Below are 27366 nucleotides of genomic sequence, written 5' to 3'. Positions count from 1 at the left end.
CAGCAGCCCATAGACCCATGGATCAAAGCTTTGGTCACTGGTTTGGCCCACAGCCCCAAGGTGAAGCTTCCAAAGGGACCATTCTGGAATATCTTGGAAAAAGCCCCAATAGTGAATTGCCTTAGTGAGGAGTAAGTTGGGGGGCTGGGGAGACAACCAGTCATTTTCTGTGATTAAAAGGCAAATTTTATTCCTCTAGAAACTTGGAAGCAAATGTGGTGTTGCTATGGTTTCACACCCACTGGCTGGAAATGACAATATTAGCAGGGTGACCTGGTAATTAGAAACTGTGCCCCCAGGTCAGACTGCGGAGAAAATAAAGAGAGATTACGGAGTCCTAAAGACACAGCATAATGCTGTGGGCTCCTGGGCTCCCTACCTTTTATAACCGGCCCATTTAAATGCAGATTATGACTTTCCACCTGGGGCTGCTAATCTGTCTCACAGCCAGATCAAACAATAAGGCATCTCTCCGCACTGTGGGGCCAGGGTGCTTTCGAACTCAGTCTGTCATCAGGTCTGTCAGGCTGTCTATCCCCTTTTTCTCAGGGTAAAACCCAGAGTTTTTCATTCACAGATAATTATTTTTCCAACCTTGGATGTTTACGTCCTCCCTTCCCTCCCCCAGTCCCCAACAATTTAGAGCAAATCAGACTCAAGTTTTCCTCTCCTTCGTGCCACGTAAAGCCATTGAGCTCACTGGCATTGTGATGGCACACATTATGTTTAGTGGGAAGGTTCTGCAGTGGTGCTCAGGTAACAGGAGCGTGCCTTCCAGGGAACTGCTGGCTCCTCTCAGCCCAGCATCCCTACCATGGCATGGGGAAGCTTAGCCCAGAGGGACTCCCAGCCCAGTAGATCCTACTGGTCCTACTGGCCCAGCACCAGGGCCATCCTATCTCTCATCTCTTGCTTGGTGAGATGTTTCATGGGAACATAGAGCACCAGCACTGACACCATTTGGAGACCAAACTTCTCCTGGAAGAACAGAAAGACAAACTCTGTATCTCTTAAACAGGGATAACAGCAAAGAAAGGCTTGAGATGAAGCTATCCAGATCATGAGGTGCTCAACTATGACCCAACTGGAAAGATCATCAGGGTTCAGACCAGACTTCTGCTGATGTCTTTCAATGATAGGATCTCCAGAGCCTTCCCAGTGGTTACCCAGCGGCTTCCATCCACCCAGCACAGTGACAATGTGCCCTACCCACAGACACACACTCACCCAGGACTTCTGCAGCATGCAGGGAGTTGAGAAAGAAAAGGCAGAAATAAACCCTTTAAGCTGGACATTAACATCCATCCCCTGTTTTAAACACCGACAGAGCAGGTAATGCCAGTATCATTAAAGCCAGATGACTCCATCAACACCAACCGAGAGTGAAAGGTCTGAGCTCCTCAGACTACTGCACCTGGCTCCTTAATGCTCTTTGCATTCACTAAGTGAGGGAGTGTTTTAATGAGGGTTAATAGCAGCACTGCACTTAGCAGCCTCTATCCAGGCATCTGTCACACATTTTCACACCATAGCAGGTGTCAAGTGTGTGGTCAGCAGCCTCCTTCCACAGCTCCACACAGCCCCAGATTTTATCTGCTTTTCTAAAGATGGCCAACCTAATGCCTTGAGATCCAACCTGCTCCACCCTGCTGGGTTTCTAGGGCTCAGCACCCTCCTTGCCTTGGTTTACATTCCCACACTCACCCCTTCTGTCATGTTATGGACCTGGAAAGCTCAGGCTGCTCTATCCATGACCATTCCAAACACTCCCCATTCCAGTGCTACCTCAGCCTTCTCAAACAAGTGGATGCCCTGAGGACTCAGGAGGACACGGAGGACGATGCTGCCCTGCTCCCACACTCCCACACTCTCTTTGCAAAGCACTCTTACAGCTAATGTAGGAAGAAAAAATTCAATAGGGCATCCAGAAAAAGAATGCCATCCCCCTTGGGAAGAGCAACTTCTAAGAGAGCCCTGGATATAGACCTGAATTTCCAGCTGCCTTTTCTTCAGCTGTGAAGCAATGATTTCTCTGCTACTGCAGTACAACAAGTGGGACCAACAGGTGCTGGAACACAAGGATACAGAACCTGTGCAGCCACACATCTGGTAGATGGGCAAGGCTGAACCCTTCTATGCCTCAGTTTCCCCTGCTTGCTACGTGAGATCACTGCAGGCACTGTAGAGCTGCTCCTGTTTGATAACTGCAAATAAGAGATCCAGCTTCAACCAACGCAAGATCATGGCAGATTATCAGCACCATGGGAGTGTCTCTTAGCAGGGAGAAAAAGACCAAATTAAAAGCCCAAACTGAGCCTTATTAGCTCCATACTCACCTCCCCCCATCCCCTCTCCTCGCCCCCATTCCTCCTCCCTTCCCAAACTGTCATGGTTTATTTTGTTTGGGTGGATTTTCTTTTTCTTTCCTCCCCCTCCCAGCCCCTCGCAAACAGATAGTTTTCCCATGGAGATCCAGCACGCTCTGTGCCTATTAGCATCCTTGTGCATAATTAGAGCCCAGCGCATTGTCATGCAAAGCAGCCTCGGATGACAACACTTCAGCCCGGACGACACAGAAATGCAGCGAGGAAGTTTCTCACACTGGTTTTAGCCAAGGCAAACCGGACTGTGCACGGGTTTGAGATTTTAATTATTGGATGGGTGCTGGGCTGCCCTTACAGCTCGACGAGGAAAGCTCCCAGCCACCCGCGTGCCCCCCGGCCTTCACGTTGCTCTCTGATACTTTCTGCTCATTACAATGAATTCCAAACCCCTCTCTGAACAGCCACTGAATGGTTTTCTACATCATCAGTGCTAAATCGGCATCACTGCCGTGCTCTGCCTCTCTGCTCATCCTAGTTGCCAAAAAGGCTCACGAAGCACAATGATGGTTGGAGAAAAGGTGGAGAGCTTGGCCTGGGACAGCCCAGAAGAAGATCCCACCTCCAGCATCTCTTCTGCTGCATCTCTTCCCCACCACAGCCCCCCAGCCCTGGTCAACAGCACTCTGCTCACTGAAGGATGCTCAATGCAAGCACCATGTGTACTCAGGAGAGGCTCCCAGTGCCCAGGATCACACTGTGCCTGAGCTCCCCAAGCACTTCTCATGATGCCCACAGCTTCTTTGAACCTCACAGGCATCCCTCAGGGCAGGATCTTTGCAGCACGGTGACTCACAGCGTTTGCACTCTCGGGGAGGTAGCTGGGAAGTTTCAGAGGTGCCCCAGGTTTAATCATTAATCACTGAGCTCCACTCTATGGTTTCACCTTGGGATTTCACCCACTCTCACATCAGCCAGAAGCAGTGGCATTTAAAAAGTGACTTCCAAAGCATCCAGGCATGAGGCAGGAGAGAGGGTGGAGGTGAAGGATGGCCCCAACCCCATCCTATGCCATTGCTCTGAGGCTGAGAGAGACAACCCTGCAGAGCTACACTGGTCCAAAGAGCAACCATTAACCCACCCTCGAGGGCCACCTCATACATCAGTGGGTCATTAAAGGATCTGACACTCATTAACAGTCCTGCAGGGCCCACTGCATTATCCTTCCTGCAGGAGAGCAAAGGGAAAAACTGCAGGGGAGAGATTGCTTCAAACCCCGAGTCCTATTCTGCTCCTACCTTCTCTAAATTGACATGCTCAGCCAAAGGGTGACTGCTACCACCCTAATACCAGTGGCAGAGCCAAAATCTGTGCATGCTGGTGCAGGAACCACAGCAACACCACTTTGCTCTGCCACCCCCAGAGCTCTGCATCCACATGGAAGCAGCAGCACAAATCCCAATGCTGCAGCACCCGGCGGATGCTGTGGGTTGGGGAGGTCGCACTGATTCCCAGCTGCAGCTTGCACTATGTTTGCTTTGCCTGCCCCCAGACACACCGGGCTGGCAGCAGGGCTGACCTGTCTGCTGACCCATAACCAGCATGGCCGAGCCCCTGATTGCAACCTTCTGGTGGTTAATGTGATCCTCTTGACTACAAGCACAGTGAGAGGAGCGGCTGGTGGCTCTTCCCTCTGCTCTGCAGGGTTGGCTGGGTGGGATCCTCCTGCACTGCTGGGTGAGAAAGAGCAGAGTACAGAGTTGCTGGCTCCAAATCCCATTGCACTGCTAAGTACAATCCAGCAAATGTGGCAGCCCTGCCCCATGGGGAGATAATGATAGGGATGATCCTGCTGCAGGATGGAAGATAGAGCAGAACAGCATATATGTAAGTATGCAAGTCCTCATATCTCCTTGTTCAGATTCTCCATTATTTTTGGAAAGAATTAAAAATAACCCAGAGAAATTAAGTATTAACTGACGTTAAACTTCCAGCACACTTTGACTTTCAGCAGTTTGGAAAACGACAGCACTCTGTTCAGACTTTCTTCTAATTCATATTTTATACGGGCCTCTCATAATCCATACTCCATCCATCTTCCTTCTTATTTGTTTTCTCTTTCCTCCTCCTTTTTTCCTTTTAACCTGTTTAATCCTTTTAAGTTCAAGGATTTGGAAAGCAAATACTATAAAAGATGAAAGGTGCGTTGGAGGAAATCAACTTTGATAAGAGGCTTTTATGGCTTGTAAACCTTATTCCGGCCCTTTGGCTTAAAAGGCAACACTAATTTTAAGAGCCTTATGCAAGCTTCACGTTAAGCTTGGAAAAAAATTGCACCAGTCTTGAAGTGATGGGCACCTGGCTACAGCCTTTCGTTGCAGCACTTCAAATGCTGTAGTTAACATTGAGCAGCCAGCAGCAGAACTTCAAAGGGCACAATTTGCAAAAACCCAAATTTGCAGTCCCAATTTAAAAATAATAAAGGGAATCATGCATGAGCAGCACAATCCCAAACAATTCGCTGCTGTGATGCTCTCTTTCATTGCAGCACTGAATCACTGTACCCTCACTGACCCCTGCAGAAGAAGGCAGGCGGTGAGCTCGGCGCTGTGGGACCCCTCTGTGCTGGATGCAGCACAGACAGCGTTAAATGGCCCTGGCCTTGCTCAGAGTGGGGCACGTCTCAGTGTCCCCACTGCTGGGACTGCTGCTATTAGGTCAGCCCTTGGCAGAGCTGCTTCAGGCCAGGGCGGAAAGCCTTATTGCGTAAGACAAGTGTTTGGAGACGGAGTTGTGTTGTTTGACAGTGTAAACATGAGACTGCATCACTGGTTTGAACGCAGGCCACAGGGCTGGAAGAAAGCATCTCAGTAAAGAGACAGACAAGCTCTGAGCAGTGACAGTCCCCTGCTGTGCACACAGCTCTCACCAGGACCCCCGTCCCATTCACCACTGCAGTTCTCTTTCTTGAGGGAAAAGCCCAACACCAGACCCGACTCTGCCAATTCTCCCCTGTCTCTTTGCAAGAAGGGATGAAGGAGACTGCTAGTTCCGAATCGCATTGCTGCTCAGGGCTGAGTAATTACAAGTGGCTGCAATCATTATTACCTATAATGCTGCTTATACAGAGGCAGGCTTGGCACTAATTAGCATCACATGGGAGGCTCATGCGCAGCATCATTATAAGGGAAATGAACTGTGATCCAGAAGAGGAATATCTATTGACAGACTTGGACTGGATCCTGGAGATGCTGCTCATCCTCGAGCATCAGCGCAGGAGGAGAACTCATCTCCCACCCCTATAGCTGGGTACCCCAGGGAAATGAAAGGTTAAAACTATTTTAATGACACTGACACAGATTCCTGTGGATTTTCAGAGGCTCTGGAGCAAGTCATTATGCACAGACTGAGGCCGTGCCACCACCAAAGGAACGCAAGTTTCTACCTGAAGTATCTTCCAGTTTAAATAAGCAAAACGGATAAAGGGCATGAGAAAAAACTACAGGCAGACAACACAGATTCAGAAAGCTTAAGGGATCTACCCCCACCACAAAGCAGGGACTGGATGGTAGATTCCCTAGCTCCCACCTCAGTTTAATCCCAAACCCCTTCACATGCCACTTCCCTTACAGTCAGGAACCATTCCAAGCGAACGCAGATCCAACTGCAGCTTTAATCCATCCCCCAGTAAGCTCCCACCAAACATCACCACAGCACCTCAGCACAGCTCCCAGCTGACCCCAGGACCTGTCTGGAGATGGCAGACATTCAGGCAAGGCTTCTGGAGCAGGACAGGAAACATACAGCCACCCCCACGCCTTGCATGTGACACAGTGCAGCAGAACAAGGAAACAAGAAAGAAAAAGCCAGCAGACACCTCCAGTCGGTGCCTTTTGCTCTGCAAGTGAAGTTTCCATCTCACGGGATTTGATGTACTCAGGCCCTTGTTATAGTCTTGCCCAACCAAGATAAGTGCAGCTCAGGGAGCTTTTGCATTTATGAAATCCTGCATTTACGAAGGCAGTTTCTTCTCTGAGGAAATAATGGGGCTGTCCCTGCAGCCATCAGACTCGCTGATGCTGGCACATGGCATGACCAAAGGCAATGGGCTCCTCTCCCCACCACTGACTACATCCAAATCCAACATGAATTCACATCATTTTTAGGTGCCTAAAGGCCAATCAGAAAGATGCTGAAATATCAGCGTCAGAAACAATGCGCTCATATGCATAAACACCAGTAAGTGAACTATGGGCATAAGAAGCTCAAGATCTAAAAGACAAGACTATGTTTTTTCTTTTTTTTTTCAATTGAAAAGTAGAAATGTTTGTAAACACTGACATTTCAAGCAGTTTTCACAACTGAAAAACGCATCCAGCATCTCTAAAATATCAGAAACTCTTTTCCCTACCATGATATACCTCCCACAGATTTGCAGACCCATGCAGCACCTCATTAACACATTGAACTAAAGGAGCACGTTGGGCCAGAAATTGAAAGAGTGAAACCAGTTCAGCTTTTCTCCATTATCCAGGCTGAAAAAAACATCAGCAAATCATAATAATAATAACAATAATGATTAAAATAATCAAGAGGAAGCAGCCAACGATATTTTTTTTTTTTACAACCATGTGCATCAGTAATCTTAGGAAAGATTCTCTCAACTCAGATGACAGATGTTCCACCATGCATCCTGGCCTCTCAGTTCTCAAGGTCTTTTTCAGCAGCTGAGAGATACGTTTCATGGCAGCCCTATGCGACATCCAACCTTTGGCCAACCTCAGGTGAGCTGGGAGCTGAAAGTGAGGAGGAGGAAGAGCAGGAGGAGAAGGGACATGCTGTGTTCCCCCAGCTCGAGGGCTGGGACGGAGCACCGTGTCCCTCTCCCAGCCAGATGCACAAACCCCAAGAGCACTCAGGCTGCATGAAGATGAGGTGGGAGGCAAACAGCCTCCGCTTGTGGGATACAAAACCCCAAACCATTAATGCTGCAAGAACACCATGGCCAATTTTCTTTGCACCACAAATGTCATCCTATGGGGACAGCAGCCAGCTCTGCAGTGGTCCCCCCCCTCAACCACGCCAGTGATCTGGCTCCAAACAACGAATGTTACACAGGAGAAGGGGAGGCAAAGCCAGCAGCTGTTTTCTTAAGCAGCCCCACACCGCAAATGCAATTTGCTAACAATTATTACAACGTGCCTGCAACATTTGGCCACCAGACTTGCTCCTTATTTGTTTTTAGAGGACGGATGATTGCTCAACAGCTGTTGTGTAGGCCTGGTTAGCCTTAAAAAAAAAAAAAAAAATACCCTACACTAACACATCTCCAGGGAGATCAAGTGGTTTTTTCACTTATTTATATATCCCCATAAGCACCGAGGGATTCTTACCAAGATCAGGCCCTCGGCATACCAACCCCACATGGAGAGAGAGGAGCCACCCTGCCACAGGAATGCAGGCTGCCAGCCCAGAGCGAGGAGGAGGAAGGACGGCCATCAGGGAAAGTAAAGAAGTCACTGGATACCAGACGATGAGGCTGTGGATCTAAATTTCTCAAGTCCTCAGAGCCTGAAGTACAGGAACATGGTGCCCAGCATAAGGGGATGCTTCCAATAGATGGAGCATCCAGGAGGAACAGCTGCTGGAGGGGACAAAGCAGCAGGAAGATGCACGCCCAGGCTGTAGGCAGGGCTGGACAAGGCTCCCTTCAACTTCATGAGCCCTCAGAACATCGTATGTGAGAAGAACTTATTTACAGTATATTTCCTTTATCCTTAAAGCAAGCGACATACCCTTTCTACTTAAAAATCAGGTTGGAGAAATGCAGATACCCACAGACGTGCCTTCTGATGGTCTTCATGCACAGCAAGCAAGCCAACACCAGCCCCAGCTAGCACCTCACCCAACAAACCAATGCCTTTGTGGATGGGAAAATACCAGAACTGGCTTTCTGGGTTTACGGTTTGCCACTGTGGGCAACAAGCATCACCACTCCTTGGCAGGAATGCCAGGCCACAGCAACATCACTAAACTGGATACACAGTCAATGCTACCAAATAGCTCTACCCCGGATGTGGGGAAGAGTCCTTTATCCTCTGCAGGTCAGAGATGTGTGAAACACTCCCACAAGCACCTCTGGTATCACAGAGAGTGCCTGGAGCCATCCATCCTCTGCTCCTTCCATGTTGGATGGGGACCCTGTGGATGGCACCAACACCACACACCCTGCATTCCTTTGTCTTCCCCAGTGCCAGCATGTGCCCAAGTACATCACATCAGGAATAACATATGCAATGGCAAAGAAATGCTGTGTTATAGGAAAAAAAAAAAAAAACTTCAAAGATTTTATGAAGGAATTAATGAGTCTTTTTCTCCTAAATTAAAATCCTTTTCTTCCCCTTCCCACCACAGCAGGACTTAATGCTACCCCTGAATCAGATGAATTTTTAAAAACAGCTTTCATGTTAAAAACTATGTATTGATGCAGGTATCTCAAGCAACCTTTAAAATGTTCTTTTAATTAAGCAAAAGTTTCCAAAGCCTGAAGTCACACCCACATTTTCCTCATATTGCTGCACCGCTGCCATATGAGCAGAGGGAACTGTGATTTTTTATGGCACATCCTAGAGGAGGGGAACCTCCATCAGTCTACATGGGTTCCCAGCAGGACACAACACAGCCCGTGGCTTCAAGTGGAGAAAAAGACAGGGATGAGGAGAAAGCAGCCCCATATTGTAACAATCTTCTCTTCCCGGTCATTAATTGCATCCTGCTGGCGCAGCCCTCTCACAGTCTGCTCCTAAAGCATGTCAGACACACTTCCCTCCTCCCAGCACTTGTTAATGGGGCTTTAACCTCTTCAGGCCTGAGGCACGAAGTCTGCAGGGGAACGGAGTGGGGGAAGAGGTGCAGGGGAGCAGCACTGTGGGGTCAGCAGTCAGCGTGAGCCTCCAGCCCCTCACTTCCTTCTGTTACAGAAAAACGGGGAGGGGAAGGGGGCAGCTGCCTTGCACAGGGATGAGCACTGGTGGGAACCCACTCCCATGTCTCAGTTTGGGAGGATATGGGCCCGGCTGGGGGTCGTCTAAGATGAAAGAGCGTTTGACATTTTCAGAGCAAAGGGTCCGATTTTTATTTTATTTTTGAGGGCCACATGCAGTCAGATTGCCTTTAATGGTGCTGGAAACAGATGGGCCACCGTTTTCTTTGCTCATACAGGGCGCCGGACATAAAAATGCCATTGAAAAATGAGCAGCACAAAAGCTTTCCCTTTCTCATTGACTGTTTCTGCTCCTTTTTTGCTCCCAGTGCCTGGCACTGAGCAAGGGAAACGACCAGAGTGGGCAGCAGCCTCCTGAGCACAGGGTCTCTGAGAGCAGCCCAGTGCCACGGAGGAGGCAGAAGGCTGAGAATCAAGAAATCTGTGCCCATTTCCCATTACTGGGACTGAGATGTGCAGATTCCCCTGACCACATTTATCCCAGCTCGTATTGCTTCAGCTCAGCTGCCCCCACTTCTCTGAATCACCCATGTGATTCAGTCAGTGTGAGCAAGGGATGTGCAAAGAGGTCCCCAGCCCTGTGGCTTCCAACCATCACGTGCATCACTCCCACAAGGTCTCTAAGCAGCTACCTACAAGAACAGCTTCTATCCAGGCTACCTCAGGCCATCAATTTGCCTTGCTAAGCAGAACCAGGAAACACAGCAGGTCGGCGTGGTTTTCCTGGGAGGAATTGCTCTGCCAAGCCCTCTAATGAAGGGATGCTGCTCATCATTAGTAAGAAACCAAAATGAAAATTTAAGAAAGGTTTTTGCTTTTTTGGTTTTGGATCACTTTTCCTTCCTTTATATATATATATAATTTATATATATATATATAAATTTTCATGTTTAGTGAGATGAAAGAGGGAGGAAAAAGGATGCAGCGAAATGAAAGCCACATGGATAGAGAAAAGACAGAGGAAAAATAATTTTCATATCTGAAAATCAGAAAATTCCAGATCTGAACTCACTTTTTTTCCACGAGAAAAGTAATGAGGTTTCAGGAAAAGAGAGCAGCAAGCTTTGGCTGAAGCTTTCCAATGAGGACAAGCACAACACTCCATGAGATGTTCCATGGGGGACCCCCCCAAGCCAGCACCCTGCAGCGACCCACCCCAGGCACAGCCCTGCAGGGCTCCACGTGGCTGAGGCACAGTGTCATGTTTGGAAATTCACAAGCTTTCTCCTCTCTCCCCTCCTTCCTCTCAGAGCATTGCAAGATTGCCATTCCTGCACAGTGCATGCAGCCAAAGCAAACACAGATTCCTGGAGCCGGCTCTGCAGCAAGCAGCTGCACAGAGCTGGCAGCCCACCTCTTTTGGGACCTCCTCATTGTCATCATCCCCCATTGGCCACGTGTGTGAGCAGAAGGCTCTCCCCGCCCCATCCATGGGCACATAAAGCCACAGCCAGGCCTGCGTTTCCACGGCTGGAAATGCAAATCCATTTCCCGCAGCATCAATAGTTCATGGTAAAACATTTTATACAAACCATTCTCAGGCTTCAGGCCAGGCCAGCTGTTGCCCATCATTTCCCCAGTGAGATATGGGCAACACCAGACAGCCAATCCCAGCCCTGAACTGGCAGCTCCCAGCCTGTCCACCCACCATCTGCAACGTTATGGAGCTGGGACTACAGCCACACTCTGAACATCAGCCAAGCTGTAGGTTCCGAATCCATCTACATGGAGAACCCTTCCTACGTGCTAAGCATGCACAACAATATTCCCAATAAAAATAAAGTGAGTGGAAAAAAAAACACTTTGCAATGGGAAGGCTTAGATGCAGGCAGCTCATTTGTCCTCAGCAATATCCTTATGTAGCACATCCTTATGGGCAGGTGCACCAGGCATGGCTTCCAGCTGGTACTCACAAGGATGCACATGCACAGGTGACCACCAGGAAAGCTCCTGACACCCACAGGGACAACAGCACTGTCAGCACTGTCCTAGGAGGTAACCACCCCAGCACAGCATGCAGTGGAATGCTGCCCGTAGAGTTGGCCAACAGGGCTGAGCCAGAACAGAAACCAATCAACCCCCAGAGAAGGGACAATATTAGGAAAGTCGAGTGAGAAACAGCAAAAAAAAAGCAGAGCTTCAGGCACATCCCAGGGAGCCACGCACATGGAGAAAGATCTTCTTCCAACACTTCCTCAGCCATTGCGCAAAACGCACTGATTTTCACCCAAAAAGCAAGGCGCATACCAGAGCACTTCCAGTTTGCAGCCCTGTTCTGACAGCACCTGCAGGAAACTCTCCGTCGAAACAAGCACTCCTTCCCGGGAACAGAAACAGATTCTGCTCCAAGAGTTATTTTTATTCTCCCCAAAAATATTTTGACGAATACCATTTTCATTATCTCTGACGCTTCCTCTCGCAGATGGGGCATTGCGAGAACAGACCCACCCATGGGTTGAGGAGGAATTTGAGAATTGAGAAACAGCAGTTTTTGGCAGAAGCAGAAAAGCCCAAAGGGATGGAGAGCCAGGATGGCACCAGGGCAGGTAACACCCAAGGCTTATGGAGATCCTGAAAAGCAGCCGAGCCAGGCAGCCCGACCCAGGCTTGGCACAGGGCAATGGGAGCAGCTTGGCCAGGGTAGAAAGCAACTTTCCTAGGGTTGCACCTGGTGAAAAGGAGGGCTGAGAAAGGAGAGCTGCCTGCTATAAATCTGAGCTTGGACTTACAGGAAAAAAAAAGAAATTAAGTTCTCACGTAAATCCTATTTCCTCCCTTCTGAACTTCATAATATCTGAACCCCCTTCCCTCACACTCTGAGTTCTGCAGCAGTGCAAGGCTCTGGGTGCCTCCTGCTCCCAGAAAGAGCCCCCAGCCCCATAGGAACCAGCCCAGGGCACATGGTGCCAGCTGCTGAGGACCACGTGTGTCCAGCAGGTGGATCTGCCCAAAACGCTGAGGTTTCCAGAAAAAGAATGTGACCCAATATATCCCAAAACCACATTGCACTGTGCCACAGCACAGCACAATGGGGCAGTTTCCAACCCGATGGACCATAGGATGCTGAAATCTGTGGTTGATGCAACAGCAGTGGGGTGCAGCTCAGGAATCTGCTTACCCCTCAGATATCACTGTGCTCAATGACTACTCACACTTCCAAGCTCAGCTTCCTGTTCTCTTCAGTGATTGCTTCAACATCCATCAGGGGTGGCCTCAATGAGCCCCGTTCTCCTTCAAATCCCTGCCTGACCACAGGGATGCTGGGCAATAAGACTGGAAGGTCACAAAACCTCACATCGCTCCCCCTATCCTTCAGCTGACCTCACCTCAGCTTCCTACCCTTTCCTGTACCTTTTCTCCTCCTTCAATGGCACCAGTGTTTATTTTCCAGACCAGGACCTGCTCTGCTGGCTGCAGTTCAGCTGGATGCAGCCACCACCACCACCACCAAGGGCCGTTGCAGCAGCTCCCTGCCAGGCTTGGAGATGGCACAGCCTGGGTGGGCGAGTGGCACAGCACCCAGCAGAAGCCACAAAGCAACAGGCAGACCCATGGTACCACCACACAGCCACAATCCGAGCCCACCCCAACCCACGTAGCACCACTGTGGTTTGGAGATGCAGACCCATGACCACCATGGAGCATGGAGAGAAGCCTGCCAAATACCACATGCTGCAAAAGCTCAGTGCTTTCAGTTGCCTCGACTGACTCCTTGCCAGAGACACCCTCTTTTCCCTTCCCTCTGCGGTATTTCACGCTGAGCTCCAGGTCTGAAAGCCAAACTGGAACAGCCTCAGCTTGCCTGCTTTGGGGTTGACGGCACAGCTCAGTTTTCCCAACCTCCTCGCAGCTCTGCTGAGCAGCTTCCCTGAATTCCCGTAAAGGTTGTGGCCAGCCTGCTCTGAATTAATGGTTTTTAATGGGTGCTGAGGCTCAGAGCTGGCCACAGCTTTGCTTTGAGCCAGTCCCGGTGGCTCTGAGAGCTGGAAGATTGAAAAGAAAGAAAGAAAAACATGGGGCTGGTGAAGCCAAGCAGGGGGAGAGATGAATCATGGCATTTTGGGAAGGCTGGGAATGATGGAGCAGAAAAAGAAAAAAAAAAAAAAGAGACAGGAAAATATATGGTTTAGTAGAAAGTCATACCTTCAGCCAAAAACTGACATATGCTGACAGAGGAATACCAAAATCCGTGATGCATTAAATCCCTTTCAGCAGCACACTTCAGGGAATAACAATTGCTCAGAAGCTGGGGGCTGAAGGAGGTGTTAATCCCTTTGCAGCCCGAAGCCTACAGCAGCCTCACCCCGAGGAGCTGCAGCTCCCACGCCTCGCCGGTCAGCTGCACCTGGGGTGGGTCTGCAGGAAACCTCCTTCCCTTTGGGACAACGGGGAGACCCAGGGACAGTGCCTGGCCCCATCCCAAAGCCACGCACTGACAGGGTGGGGTGTGAAAGTAATTGTGGAAAATAACACGTGGCTGTGGTCACCAACACCATGGGGAGGAGGGATGACATCCAGGCTTTACCTCACCTGCATCGTACAGCACACAGCATAGGGCCACATTCATCCTGAACCTAAATTCTTGCTTAATCAAGGTAAGGAGTTTTGCTTGCCCAGAGCAGGAGCCATCCCCACGCCACGTCTGGAAGGAATCCCATCTCTGGAGGTACCCATCATCAGACTGGATTGGGCCCTTGGGCAACTTCATCTGGTGCCAACAGCCCACAGCAGGGGTTGGAACCAGATGGGCTTTAAGTTCCCTCCAAACCCAAACCATTCGGTGATTCTATGAGCTCCCACCCTCACCCTCCTGCATGTGCAGCAGCACTGCAGCATTGCCTCATTCCCCTCCCTCCCAAAATCAGCCCCTCAGCTTTTTCCCCACCACGGGAGACCGCGGCCCATTAGACAAGGCCTGATTGCTTCTCCTCACCTCCCCCGTGACACAATCGAGTGCGCATACAAGGCAGAACAAAACAGTGACAATTGGTGACAAATGGACTGCACAGCATCCCGTGGCCCCGTCGCCAGGGAGACCCCGGCCAAGCATGGGCAGCCATGAGGGACGCTGCGATTTGGGGACGGTGGAGGGGACACAGGTGCTGGGAAGGCGGTGCGGAGCGCCGTGCTAATTGCAGGCAGTGAAGGAAGGGCTGTGGACCCACAGGGAGCCGAGCCTCTGAGCCCGGTGAGGGGGGAGAGGACGGTTCTGCCCCTCTGAGGCCGTCCCCTTTAATAAGGGTAATTTTCCAGAAGTATTTTTCCCAGGTCAGAGCGGTGGTTTGACAACAAACAGAGAGAGAAAGGGGTTTAACCATTGCTAGCGCTGGGCCAAGCGTCACCAAGCACAGCTCCAATGTCAAACAACACAGCTCTGCGCTGGACTTTGTATCACAAGCCCCATTTTGCTAGGGATGAAACTGAGGCCAAGAGAGGGAGAACGACGCTTGCTTTCAAGCTCTTTGCTGGCAGAGCCAGAAATCTCTTCCGGGAATATCTTGGAGTGACTCAATGCCTTTTACTTTCAATGCAAGTAATGCAAACGCTCCACAGCCAGCATGGAAACGCTCTGAACTCACTCAGGGCTGCAGACATTCTCCAGCACCTGAAGCACCAGCAGAGGTGGACGCACAGCTCCTGATACGCAGCCTCTCTCCTCCACACCACAGGCACATCTGATTATTTCTCCCCATCAATACCTGCAGCAGACACCCATGAATGCCACGCAGCAGCGACAACCCCTGGAAAATAGTTTGCTTCTTTTGCAAGAGATACGCACACCTGTAGCTTTGTTCCCTAAGCTGCACTTGCTCCAGATTGCCTCTGAGCATCCTCACCCAGGCTACGTGCATTTCAGCCGTGCTCCCCGTCTGGCCCCCTCCCATCCCTCCATGCAGGTGGGCAAGAAAGAGTTAAGGCTGCAGCTGCCAGCCCTCGGTGCGGAGTTATGCTCAAACTGTTCCCACTGCCGCATGAAGTCAGCTGTCATTAGGGAACAAAGGCGCCCCGAGCAGCTCGAGTTGTGTCACACTCGGGAGGCGCAGAGACTGCTCCCTGATTAGGATTTCTAAATCAGTCCCATCGAGGCCCGGAGAATAAAGGCACAGAACAATGAGTGGGGCACATTCACACAAGCGGCAGCCCCCTCCGTCCCCCCGCCCTCCCCATCCCCTCGCACGCTTCTGCTCCCGCCCGGACCCTGCAGCACTTCACCCCCTGCCCTGCTGGGATTGCAGCCTCCCCGTTCCTCATGCAGTGGGAACAACGCCTGCTAATCCCCATCTCTGCCCACCCTCAGCTTTGGGAGCCTTTAGGTCCTTGTGGTTGAGCATCACCTTGCTGGGAACTTGCTGTCCCTGGAGCAATAGGGCAGCCCAAGTTGGAAGGGACCCATAAGGATCACTGAGACCAACTCCTGCAGTCACCAACCTTGTGGAGCCCAATGCAGCAGGCTGGCAGGAGGCAGCCCTAGGGAGTATGCTGGCATAGCCCTATCCTGCCAACAGAGGAGCTGATCCAGCTGGTGGCCAAAGCACCATCCCCATCAGCCTCCTCTTGGCTACTGGCCATGGTGGTGGTGGCCACCAGAAGAAATCGCTGTCCTCCAAACCTACCCCTTGGTGTCACCACCTGAGGAACACTCAGTCACATCGTGTCCCAGTACTCACCATAGACCAACCAGCAGGCTGGCAGCTGCACACTGATTATTCTTCCTTCCAAAATAAGATATTTTCTGAACTATACTGCAAGGAATTGTCATTGCATACTGCCCTAGCCTGTTGCACTGCTGTCCCTTCATTACGGAGTGACACTGCCAGAGAGCCCCCACACACTGATCCAGAGCATCACCCACACCCTCACCCCACAGAGGTTTTCCTTTCCCACTAACCAATCCTTTGTGCACACAGAGACCAGCTGGAGGCTGCAGACCCAATTGCTAAACTCACGGCACCCAGGATGGGCTTCCTATATGAGCACAGCAGTTCTCACGCTGCGGGCGGGCGGGAGGTGTTGGCTTGGCTGGAGGGGTCTGTAAAAGTTTCCTTGGAAAAAGTGGGAATGTCAGCACAAAATGACGCAGCACCACTGAAAAAACCTGAAGGAAAACCAAGACAGTTGAGGATTTGGGACATTAAATACACAGAGGCAAGAATTAAATGGTAGCAAATGCTATTCTTGGCTCCAACTCTGACTTTGCTCATGACGTTGGCTTTGTCAATTTGGAGTGATCTGCCTCAATTCTTCCCACGTAGAAAGAGGAGGTGACCCTACGAGAGTCAGTTCCCACCAGCACAAACCTTTAACATCAAGGGTCCCATAAGCAGTGACAACCACAGTGGGAGCATCCCCTCCAGCAGGTCCAGAGCCACAAGGAGAAGAGCACCCAGAGGTCTGCACTTGGCGATGTTTGGGGCCAGGTAGGTGGGAAGGCAGCCAAACCCAAACCCTATGCCAACCCAGAACCCAAATCAATCTCCACGAGCCCACAGCCCTCCCTTTGGGAGCTTCCAGCACACAGAGCCAAAGAGATGGCTCCTTTTATCCCCTCCTTTGGGTCTGGTGAAACTCAAGGCAACTGGAAAAGAGGAGATGGGAAAAAAAGTCGGGAATTTACTTTATTCCCCTGCCCTGAAGTTGGATCTTCAAAACCATGAAGAAAAGCCCCCAAGCAGCGGGAAGCCGGTGGCCAGCAGGTGCAATGAATAAATATCCCTGCAGAAATCAATATGGACAGAGGGGGCAGGGAAGGAATATAGATATCGGGCATCCCACCCCCCGCCTCCTGCCCCACACTACACGCACGCAGACACACACACACACTAATCCGGTGGATTTGGCCGTCATATGACATGCCCAGTCAGTCCGAGGGAGGGGATTTAAGGCACGCCTCTCCTTTCACGCCAGGAAAGGATTTTCATCTCTCGAGAGCACAATGAGCGGGGAAGGAAGAAAAAAAAAAAATAGGAAAAAAAAAAAAAGCCAATCAAGCAGGGATCAGCTGTGGGCTGGGCTGCTGCAGGTCTGCCTGTCCCAGAGGGGGGTGCGGGGAGACATATTGGGCCGTGTGGGAAACCCACAGGCTCAGCTTCTCACACATTGTTCTCCCCGGCTCCCCCCACCCCCAGCCAAAGCCGTTAATGCCACAAAAGATACTTTGCCCATTGTGCCGCGGACAGCTGAGAGGATAGAGTTAGCCTTACACAGCTTTCCTGCCTCCCTCTCCCGCTGGAGAGGGGAAGAGGGGACAGAGCAATCAAAATGGAGAGTTTGATGCTCACCATACAAAAGAATTAAATCCACTTAGGCTCCTTTCTCGCTAATCTAGGACTGTGGGGGGTTAAACATGGTTACATTTTCATTAGGTACTAATAGCAAAAGGGCAGCTAATGGTAGCACAGACCATTGCATTGTCATGCAGATGGCTCCCAAAAGGGCTACCCAGCATCGCCCACCGGCCGCAGCACGAAGGCATGCTCGGAGTGGGAAATTGTGTCACTCGGCATTGTTGGGGGCTGAATTCCATCAATGGGAAAGTCATGTTTCCTCGGCGGAAAGGAAACAAGTTAAAGGGCTCAGGGAGAGGAGGAGGAGGAGGAGAAGGTGGGGGGAGCGGCGGCGTGCCCAGCTCTGCACCTGGTCTGTAGGGACCCCTGTGCCGCACGATGTGATGGCACGGAACAGTGACCGCCCCTGGGATGGGCTGCCGGGGTTTGGTGGTGTCTGAGCACAGCGATCTGATAGCCATAAGGTGTTAGCTCTGAAATACCAACTCCTGCTGTCCAGGCATGGAAGGATGCTCCAGCCCCACGCATTTCATTCCAGGGCTGTGGTGAACACTACCACCCATCAGCTATATGGTCATGTGAATTTGGTCTTTTTGGTCCCATTGCCCCTACATTTTTTACTCTATATCTTCTTAAGCACGTCATCTCTCTTCATTTCAGCCCCACAGGTGCTTTCTCTACCCTGCTTCTACTGAGCTGTGAACTGGAGATTCAATATGGACCAGGATGAGGGAGCATCCTGAGGGTACCATTCACTGCTTGCATCACCTGGGTGACCACACAGCTGCTCAGGCTGCCTGGGATCAACGCTGAGAGGGCAGCTCACTCCTTTCATCCTCTCCTGAGCCATCCCTAGCAGCTTGCCTAGCAGATATAGATACTTTCTCCCTCATCTCCTCAGGGATAGCAGCTCCAAATGGGTCCCAGACAACTTAGGACTGCACTTCTTACAAACAGAGGAGGAAAACCACTCCTCTGGGTGCCTCCACTAAACACCCACACTGAGAGGCACTGGGACCCATATTGCCCACGTACAGAATTCCAACTTACTTAGTGCTGGCTCACTAACATCTTACCACCAGAAAATATCTGCCTGGGGTATATTTTATAGGGTGAGAGCACTCCAGGATTTTTTCAGGGCCTTAGAAGAGAGCCCCACAGCCCATACAAGTCAGTGGAGCTACGTCCTTTCCCCCCAAACCAACTGGCACGAAGGTAAAATCCATCACTCGGGAACACACAGCAGCTGTAGCAAAAGCCAAGTTAAACAAGAACAAGGTCAGCGTGGAGATGGTGCAGCCAATAACTGTAAAGAGGAGGAAATTGGTAATACAGTTGAGAGCACAGCCACCTCCAGCACAAGCACCCAGCAGACGGCCCCAAATCCCAGGGAGCTCAGCACCACGAGTCCCTGACATCTCATCCCTGGGATGAGCATCAGGATTACAAGCACATCCCTTTGCCTCTTCTCTCAGCTTGCAAACTGCACTGAGGTGAAGGAGCTAGATGGACCCTCTCAGCCTGGAGCTCCACTCAGAGAAACAACTGGAAAAGGGCACATTTCAGCTGAGAAGGGTTGGCTTCACCTGCCCTGCAAGGCACTGTCAGAAGCCACTTGCCTGATGCGACTCCCTTTGCACAGTGCCTCTGCTGTCATAGGCTCACGTAGACCAAGGACAGACAAAATATCCATCCACATAACACTCAAGTGCAAATTTCCTAACAAACTCTGACACCACGTCTATCTCGCCTGACTGCCAAAGACCAAATTTGAGCCAAATTTCCTGCAAGCATCGCTGAGTTTTGCAAGCTTCAAGTCCTCGGAGAGTCGCATTTTCATGCTTCTCTCTGTAACACTGTCAGAGCTTGAGTTTTTATGAAAGCTGAGATTCTCCAAGTTCTGGAGCCAAAGCTTTCAGAGAGAAAGCAGACAGTGAGAACAGGGCAACTCACTGGCTTTCTGCAGCATAGCGCATCACACTTAGATTCTCTGATGCCCAGTAGGGCTGTGAACTGAAACAAGGCTCCCAACTTCCCTACAGTAAGAGGTCAGATTTGGCCTTCTCTTTACCACTGTCCACACAACTTGCTGGAATTGGATGTACTGGATACCTCTGACATACTGGTAAGTTTTGCTGATGCTGTTCTAAAAGATTAAGTTCTCTCAATGGGGAGACATAGGGATGGACAACAAGTCTCAAACACTGTTCCCCCCAGGAAAGCCCTCTATGGAATAGTGCATTGTGCAACAACCACGATTAACATCTTGACAGCTTACACCAGTATTTTTCTTCTGGTGTTTTGGAGAGCTGTGGTGTTGCAATCCAGGCTCAGGGTTAAAAGCTGGAGTTTTGGAAAGCTCATCTCTAGGAGAAGCGTGATGGAGAGGCAGCACGTCCAGTGGGCACCCAGGGCTGGAGGGACCTGCTCCAGCAGCTTACTCAGTCAATGAGCTGAGCTGGCCCAAAATGTTCCTTGTTTCCCAGCAAAGTGATGCTAGAAGCACAACAGCAAATACAACAACATTCAAAGGTTAACAAGTGTTATTTTTCACTATTACGCCTCAGGACTTTCCTGCATTAATGTTAGTGACTATTATGCTTCGTTCAACCTGATAGACCGAGCAAAGGGAGGGGGCAGGAATCAAATCTCATCAGTAATGGGAACCGCTTCCAAGGGGAAGCTGCTTTCAGAAACCTGGCCACGTCCAAAAATTACAACCGGTCTCGGCAATTACAAGAAGTAAAACATTAAAAAGCATGAGACAAAGTGCATTTGCATGCTAAAAGCTCCCGTCAGCGGTGCTGAGAGGCTGTGTCCAACAACAAAGCAGAACGCTTCTCCCTCCAAAAAAATATATTAACCCTGGTGTCACATCACTCCACCCTGTTTGCACCCCAAGGACTGCAGGATGCAACCACAGCCCCCCTGCACCGAACGTCTGGGACGTGGCCCTGGGACAGACACCCAGGGCTCACTGCTGAGCAAAGCTGCAAGGGTTAAGGCGTGCTCAGCCATCCCCATCGCAGCACAGCCTGTGGGGTTTTGTCGAGAAGTTTCTCTGAATGGGGCGGATTTGCTGGAAAGTGGTTTTCCAGCAAACGTGTTCCAGTTCTGCAATTGCTGTCGCAATAACAGGTTTGAGTTTGATTCAGAGGTTGCAGGTGGGCAAGTTACCTGAAGGCCATGAGGAGGAAACTCCTACATCCGTTCTGAAAGTGCATGCAGAACCTTTGGTTGGGAGGGAGAAAGCGTGAGAAGCAGCACGCTGCTGTTGGGGTAGGATTTCACCCGAAAACACAGCTTTGTGCTCAAAACATGAACTGATGGGAGGGTCTGAGCAAAAGCCTCGAGCAGAGAAGCAAATTGCAAGCTCTGGTTAGAGGTTTGCAACCCCCTGACCAGGGTTCTTCTAGAGGATTATCCACAGGAACTCAGAGTGCATCCCAGAGTCACTGGGATCTGAGAATACCAACCCTTGCATGGGCACAGGACATACTGTGCACTCCAGAGCTGGTTTGGTCCCTTCCCCCAATTCCAGCTGGACTTCCCCCTAAATTTTGCCTACATTCTCATAAGCCTCCCCTTCTGGATCTGGTGTCCACTATTATCTCAGGACGCATTTTTGCCACATCATCAAAACTTTCCCTCCCCACTGCCACGTCCAGATCAACTCACATCCCCACCACCATTTCCCCATTACAATCTCATTAGCTGTCTTTATCCAGCAGCACCGCAGCCCCTTGATGCTCTAATCCTGCTCACAGCTGCCGTGCTGCTGAGACTCCTCTTCCTGCCATAAGATCAGGTAACTCCCTGACTTGAGCTCTGTGTCATTTCCAGTGCGTGCACAGGGCTCATGTCCACGCCTAGCATATAAAACAACCCTCCAGAGGCCTCTCAAAGCACTCTGAGAGCTCATGGAGAAGTCACCTATCTGGAGGCATTCTGAGAGCAAAGGAGGGATGCAAAAATAGAATTCTACCCAACTCCTGTTTGAATGCATGGAGACAACACGTAAATGACAGGCTGCATGAGGAACGGAGCTCTTTGCACTTGAAGGCAGCTGTGCAAAGTAGCCACCCTGGACATCCAACCAACTCATTTTCAGAGGCACAGTTAAGAAAGGCATGAAATCACCAGACAGCCCATTTCAAAAAGGTGTCAGAGCTGAGGTCTCCCAGCAGAAGTCCATGTCTAGCTGAGAGTGCAGGGTGATGTTCCTCCACTCCATGGAATCCAGCACGCAGTCACGCCTATTACACAGGGGATGATATTTTTGTCTGAGCCACCACGAGGGAGAAGATGACAGACTTGAGACGTTCGTGTCAGCACAACTGATGGCGGGACAATGGGCTGCTTGAGCCAATGGTTTGTCAGGTAATTTAGCTTAACGATGCAGTAAGTCACCCTCCAAGTGCTGAGGGATTCGCTGTTGAGTTAAGTCAATAGTCACGCTACCAGCCTTCACCCCAGGACACCACAGTGGTGAGGAGATGCTTCCTTACTTGTTCCTCTCCCTCCCAGGGAACAGTCACAGCATAAAACACACAGCAATGCTCTCCAAAACAGGAAACTGCTGAAAATGACGCATGCAAAGAGCTCTTAGTGCAGGGATTCCTTCCTACTTCCACATCTAGAACCTTAGCTTCAGCTGCTAAATTTTGCAATAGAGATGCAATGAGAAGGAGCAGGCTGGGAGCAAAGTGGGGACACAATGGCCAGAGACCAAAATGGAGGGCTGAAAACGTGCCCACAAGCTGCAGTGAGAATGAATGGCAAAGAAGAGGAAGCAATATGTAGCAACACACATATACACACAAACAGCTCCCTCTTGCTCGCTGAACTCAATGTAAAAGACAGGCTTTCCCAGAGGAAGGCTCATTAGAAATCCTCACCACTCCAGTACCTTTCCTCTCAGTTTAAAAAAAAAAAAAAAAAGCAGAGCATGTTCTTTTGAAGGTTGTTTTCTTTCATCCCTTCTCCACCCCCTGTCGATCTCCTCTTCAGCATTTGTGACCAGCCTGTTACCTCCGGCTGAGAGAGCAGGCTGTGAGCCAGGGCCTCACCGCAGCCTCCATCCCTCTGCATCGCCCCAGCACTGTGCAGTTGTTGGTACCCTACTGCATCCCATCACAAGCTGCTAAACTCTCACTGACCCTCAAGGATGAGCGGGGCTGGATGCTTAACACGGTTGTTGAAATCTCTGTCAACACCGAGGTACAGAGAGTCTTTGCTTGCTTGTAGGGTTGAACCTTTGCCCAGCCAGGCTTAGCTGACAACAGATAATACAGCACACAGGCACATCCTGGAGCTGGGCACCAGCAGGAAGGGCTGGAGGTGGATTTCCCAGCCAAGTGACAGAGGTTCCATAAAGCCTCTTCCATCCCACCACTGCTACAAGCTGACCCTGGCACAGTTGGCTCCCAGCACTGACATCCCCCTGCTCTGGGTGACCACATCCAGCTCTGCCCCAGAGACCATAGGGGCCAATAGTGAAATAACAACTTGTCCTCCCAAGGGCTCACCACGTAAAGTCCCAGCACCAGCCCAGAGAGGGCATCCTTCATTTGCATCACAGCAGCACTCAGCCAGGCTGGGGATCTTGACGGAAGCTTTATAAAAATGCACAGGAATTCATTCAGCCCTGCACGAGAGCAGCAGGCAAAGCTCCTGCTCCAACGTTATCGTGCCCTCCATGGGTTTTCCTGTTGTGAGTGATGGAGTGAGGCGAGGAGCAGCCAGAAGCCCAGACAAGAGAAAATGGCAATGCCTGCCCCCGGAGCGCCTATAAACCACCAAGACAAGATGTAACACGAGGAGGAAGCAGGCTGGAGGCAGGAGGGGATACCATAAAAATAGGGTGGTTTAGAGAGTCTTTGCTGTGGGCATAAATCACTGCTGATCTCCCCACAGATCTCAGCAGCACAGAGCAAGTCCTCTCCCAGCACAGTCGAACCAAACCCACCTCCCCAGTGCCAGCACAGACTCCGACCAGCAAAACTGGTGTAAAGGAGAGGAAAAAGGGCATCCAACTCCTGGGTGATGAACGGATTGGGGTGGAAGCAAAGGGACTTGGTCATCCCTGCCCAGCTCCCAAAGCTGTCATCCAAACAGCCTTCCCCTCCTACAAGGAGTGATCTGGGATCTGCCATCAACAGCATGGGGTGCTCAGCACCCACAGAGCAGGGCAAAGTGCTCTGCACACCAGCGAGGCTTAAATAAACCCCACTGCTCCCCACGGAATTGAATCCTCCCCACCCCCCACGTTCTCACATCTCCTTCCCACTTCACTCTCAAATCTGCAATGGCAAAGGCAGAGATTCTTTTTTTTTTCCTCCAAAAAGGAAAGAGAGAAAGGGTTGGGTGAAGGGGCACCTTGTTTCAAATAAACAAACAAAATTTACTGCCGGACACATCTCCAAACCCTCAGCCCAGGCCGGCAGAACGCAGCTGCAATGTAATAAGCACATAAATAAAGTTTACAGCTAAACTGGCCTGACCCAGTATTGCCCCGAGGTGCAGAAGAAGTATCTTGTCATTAGTATGCAGAACACATCGCCTTAATGTCTGCTCATTTGTTCTCAGCCCACTCAGCTCTATAAATCTCCACAAAAGGGCAAGGCAGGGCTGTGGGGGAGAAGAGGGAGCGGGAAGGGATGGGGATGGGAACAGCTTGGGGTCCCACATCCCGGCACAGGGACAATGTGGGCTTCACCTGCACTTATCCTTCCCTTCCTTACTTCAGCATCAGAGGCTGCCCGAGGAAAAGGAGCAGCATCTGGGAAGCACAATGAAGCAGAGGGGGAATGAAATGCAGCTGGTGTTTCTGCAGGAGTTCTACCTGTGGGGCAGGACACCTCGGCAGCTGCATGCAGGGAGCACAGATTGGGTGCACACTCCGTTACCTGCAGGAGACTGACAAAAAAGAAATTCCAACAGTATTTTCCTGCCTCTCACCCTTTTTTTTTGTTGCATTGCTTTAAATGACTGCTCACCCTTCCAGATCAGCATCCTCCAAAATCCTGCACAGCACAACGTACCCCTTCCTCTCTCCCACACCCCAGGCATCCCAAACCCCCCATTGCCATCTCCCTCATAATATCACTTGTATGTAAGTCTGCCATAGAGCTGCCCTGGGCTAGGCAGAGGTGTTTTGGCATGGGTGACAAGGAGATGGTTTGAGGAGAACTCCATTTATGGCAGCGTAAGTCACGCACCAGCAGCAACTCCAGCATGCAAAGTCTGGTGTGAATTCCCTCCCACCTGCAACCTCACATTTCCAGGGCAGGCTGTGGTGGGAAGTCCCACACAGCCCTGCTAGGAAATAGCTTCAGTGCTTTGCACAGAACAAAAATATTTTGTGTGCAGGGAAATGTTACTGATCCTCCTCTGTCATCAGCCTTGTTGGGCTCTCCTCCCCGTGTTTGAAGAATGCAGAACATGATTTATTATCTGACCAGGGGAGAAAAAAAAAAAAAAGAAACAAAAGAGGAGCAGTGCAAAGCAGCCACGCAGCAGATCACCACCTGGAGAGGAGAGAAGGAGGCATCTCAGATGGAAGTACATTGATCAGAGGAATCTGGTGGACCAAGAATTGGAATTTAATTGAGTACCATTTACCTGAACTTTATATCATCAGATACAGCGTTCCCTCTGAAGTCTTTCACAAAAGAAGCAATTCCCTCTCTGTAGCTTACTGCAAAGGCAGCCAAGGACTGCCCAAGAGAAGAGAAAGCTCCAGGCTTCCAGTTAGCACAGCTGACCTCTATTCAATACGAAACACCTCAATGTGGCAGGCACAGAGCAAAAAGCTCTGCAAAAAACACTGATTACTGTGAAAACAAGTTACTTCTGATCCAAGCTTTCCATGGAACATTTCTCTGTGCTCACACAGCAGTGCAGAGGTCAGAGCTCTTCAGGGACAGCACAACATAAACGAGCATCAATGCAATGCAGCACCTGCAGCAGGTAAGAGGTGTTCTCAAACAGGAAAATAATGAAAATGGGTATAACCAAAGTGTCCTTTTACTTTTAGAAATACACCAGAACGAGCACTTCCTTGCATTCAGTATCTAGGTTAAGTTCTGGGCACCTTGACAGAGGTGCTCTGGAATCCCAAAATAGAAGAAGCCACACGGCCTGAGGGCATCAGCCCTCCCTGCTCTGCAGACATCAGGAAACCTCCCCTGGCTGCAGGGATGGTGCTGTGAGGGCTCTGTGCAGGAAATGAAGGTGTGGGATCCACCCTCCCCGTGGGAATGATCCACCATAGCACCAACTGAAAAACACTCCCCAGGCTGAAAAGCAGTTATCTGCTTGAAAGCAAAGGAACTGCCTTTCCCAGCCAGCACTTCAGCCTGGGACTGGTGTCAGAGAAGCTGAGCATGATTGTTGTGAAATAGAAAAGCAGCTTAAGAGACACAAGAGCAGAGTCGGGCTGGCTCAAGCACTGACCTGTGCCACCCCTGTTGGCACATCTCCTCATCAGCTCAGTGCAAGCGGATTATCCTGCAGGCAGGAAGGCTTCCTGGTCAAACAGATGAGGCTGCAGCAGCCAAAGTGCAGGAAGAAAAAGGAGGAGGGAGACTCAAGACACAGACTGATCCACTTTTGGTGTCTTGAAATCCCAGCAATCTCGTGTTCTTCCATTCCCAACTTTATTACAGAGAACACATGATGTGGGTTTAGCACATCTGGTTGGATTCCCTCTCCACCACTTGTCCCAGTGGCATCTCCTAGCTGACAAAGGATCCAGCTCCCCAAAACAGCCCTCCCGTATCACATCTCTACAGCTCCATGGCACACAGGGTCTTCTCCCACCACGTGGAGATCTCGGATCATCAGGCTGATGTAGGAGATGTCACAACTCTGTCTGCTATTTGTGGGGTTTGAGCAAGCAAATTATTTGGAGCAGGTATGGAAAAAGGATAAAACCAAACGCATGCTCCCTGGTGCTTTTCTGCATGCTGATATCTACCTAAACTTTAGACTTTTCCTAGCATGCACCAAGAAAGCAATAAGCATGCTCTTGAAGATTTTAAATTCTTAATTTTTGCTACCAGTGCATGTGTTCAGGAATTCTTTAACCAATTTGGATGTGGTGTTTCAGTGCATGCAGGCACCTCAGCTATGCAACAGCCTCCAAAATAAGAAGGAAGAAATACGCAGCTTGGAATAAGATTTTAAGTGCAGAGTCTACAACGAAGAGTAAGATTTGAACTGAAACAACAAAGCTGCAGGAGATTTGCAAGCTTAAGCCCAGGTGTTGCAATTGAGTTGCCTGTCTGCCTTGAACACATATGGTGCCTCTACGTTTCCTCTTAAAGGAGCTGAATCAGCAAATCCATCAGTTCCCACAGCCTTCTCTGCAGGTCGGTAAGAGGAGCTCGAATTCAGCACAGCATTTACACGGGGCTGTTTGGGATCAGAGTGGGGAGCTGAAGCCTGAGAACATTTCTGATGTCAGAAGGGATCAGGAGATGCGAGGAGGTTCCACAGGGATAAAATGAGTGATGAAACCACTGGATGTTTTGCACCTCAATGCACTGGAGGGCTTCACATTGTAACCTTGCAGTACATCAGTGTTAAACACGTTCTTGTACATGAGAATGAGTAAGATTGTATTTAAACATGGCAAGATCCATTAAATCTGCGCTGGTGGCGAGGAGGTGACCTCCCTTACCTTAGGTGGGAAACCAGCACATCCGGCCTCTGATGCATCCCTCAGATATGCCAACTTGTTAGGTGATAATTG

The 27366-nt window shown here is 50.3% G+C and overlaps 2 long non-coding RNA genes across 11 annotated transcripts in view; one reads left to right on the top strand and one right to left on the bottom strand.

The window, feature by feature from the left end:
- Positions 1-27366, bottom strand: part of LOC116232485 (uncharacterized) — a 155303-nt gene that overhangs the window by 57098 nt on the left and 70839 nt on the right. The gene's annotated exons all lie outside the window — the stretch shown is intronic.
- Positions 372-1292, top strand: LOC116232335 (uncharacterized). The gene is made up of 2 exons (XR_004167668.2): positions 372-916; positions 1019-1292. It is a non-coding gene; the product is annotated as an uncharacterized LOC116232335 (long non-coding RNA).

The sequence above is a fragment of the Phasianus colchicus genome, chromosome 20 (assembly GCF_987193195.1).
Source record: "Phasianus colchicus chromosome 20, bPhaCol1.hap1.1, whole genome shotgun sequence".
NCBI classification, from domain to species: domain Eukaryota; kingdom Metazoa; phylum Chordata; class Aves; order Galliformes; family Phasianidae; genus Phasianus; species Phasianus colchicus.
This window is presented reverse-complemented; position numbering and strand designations above follow the sequence as displayed.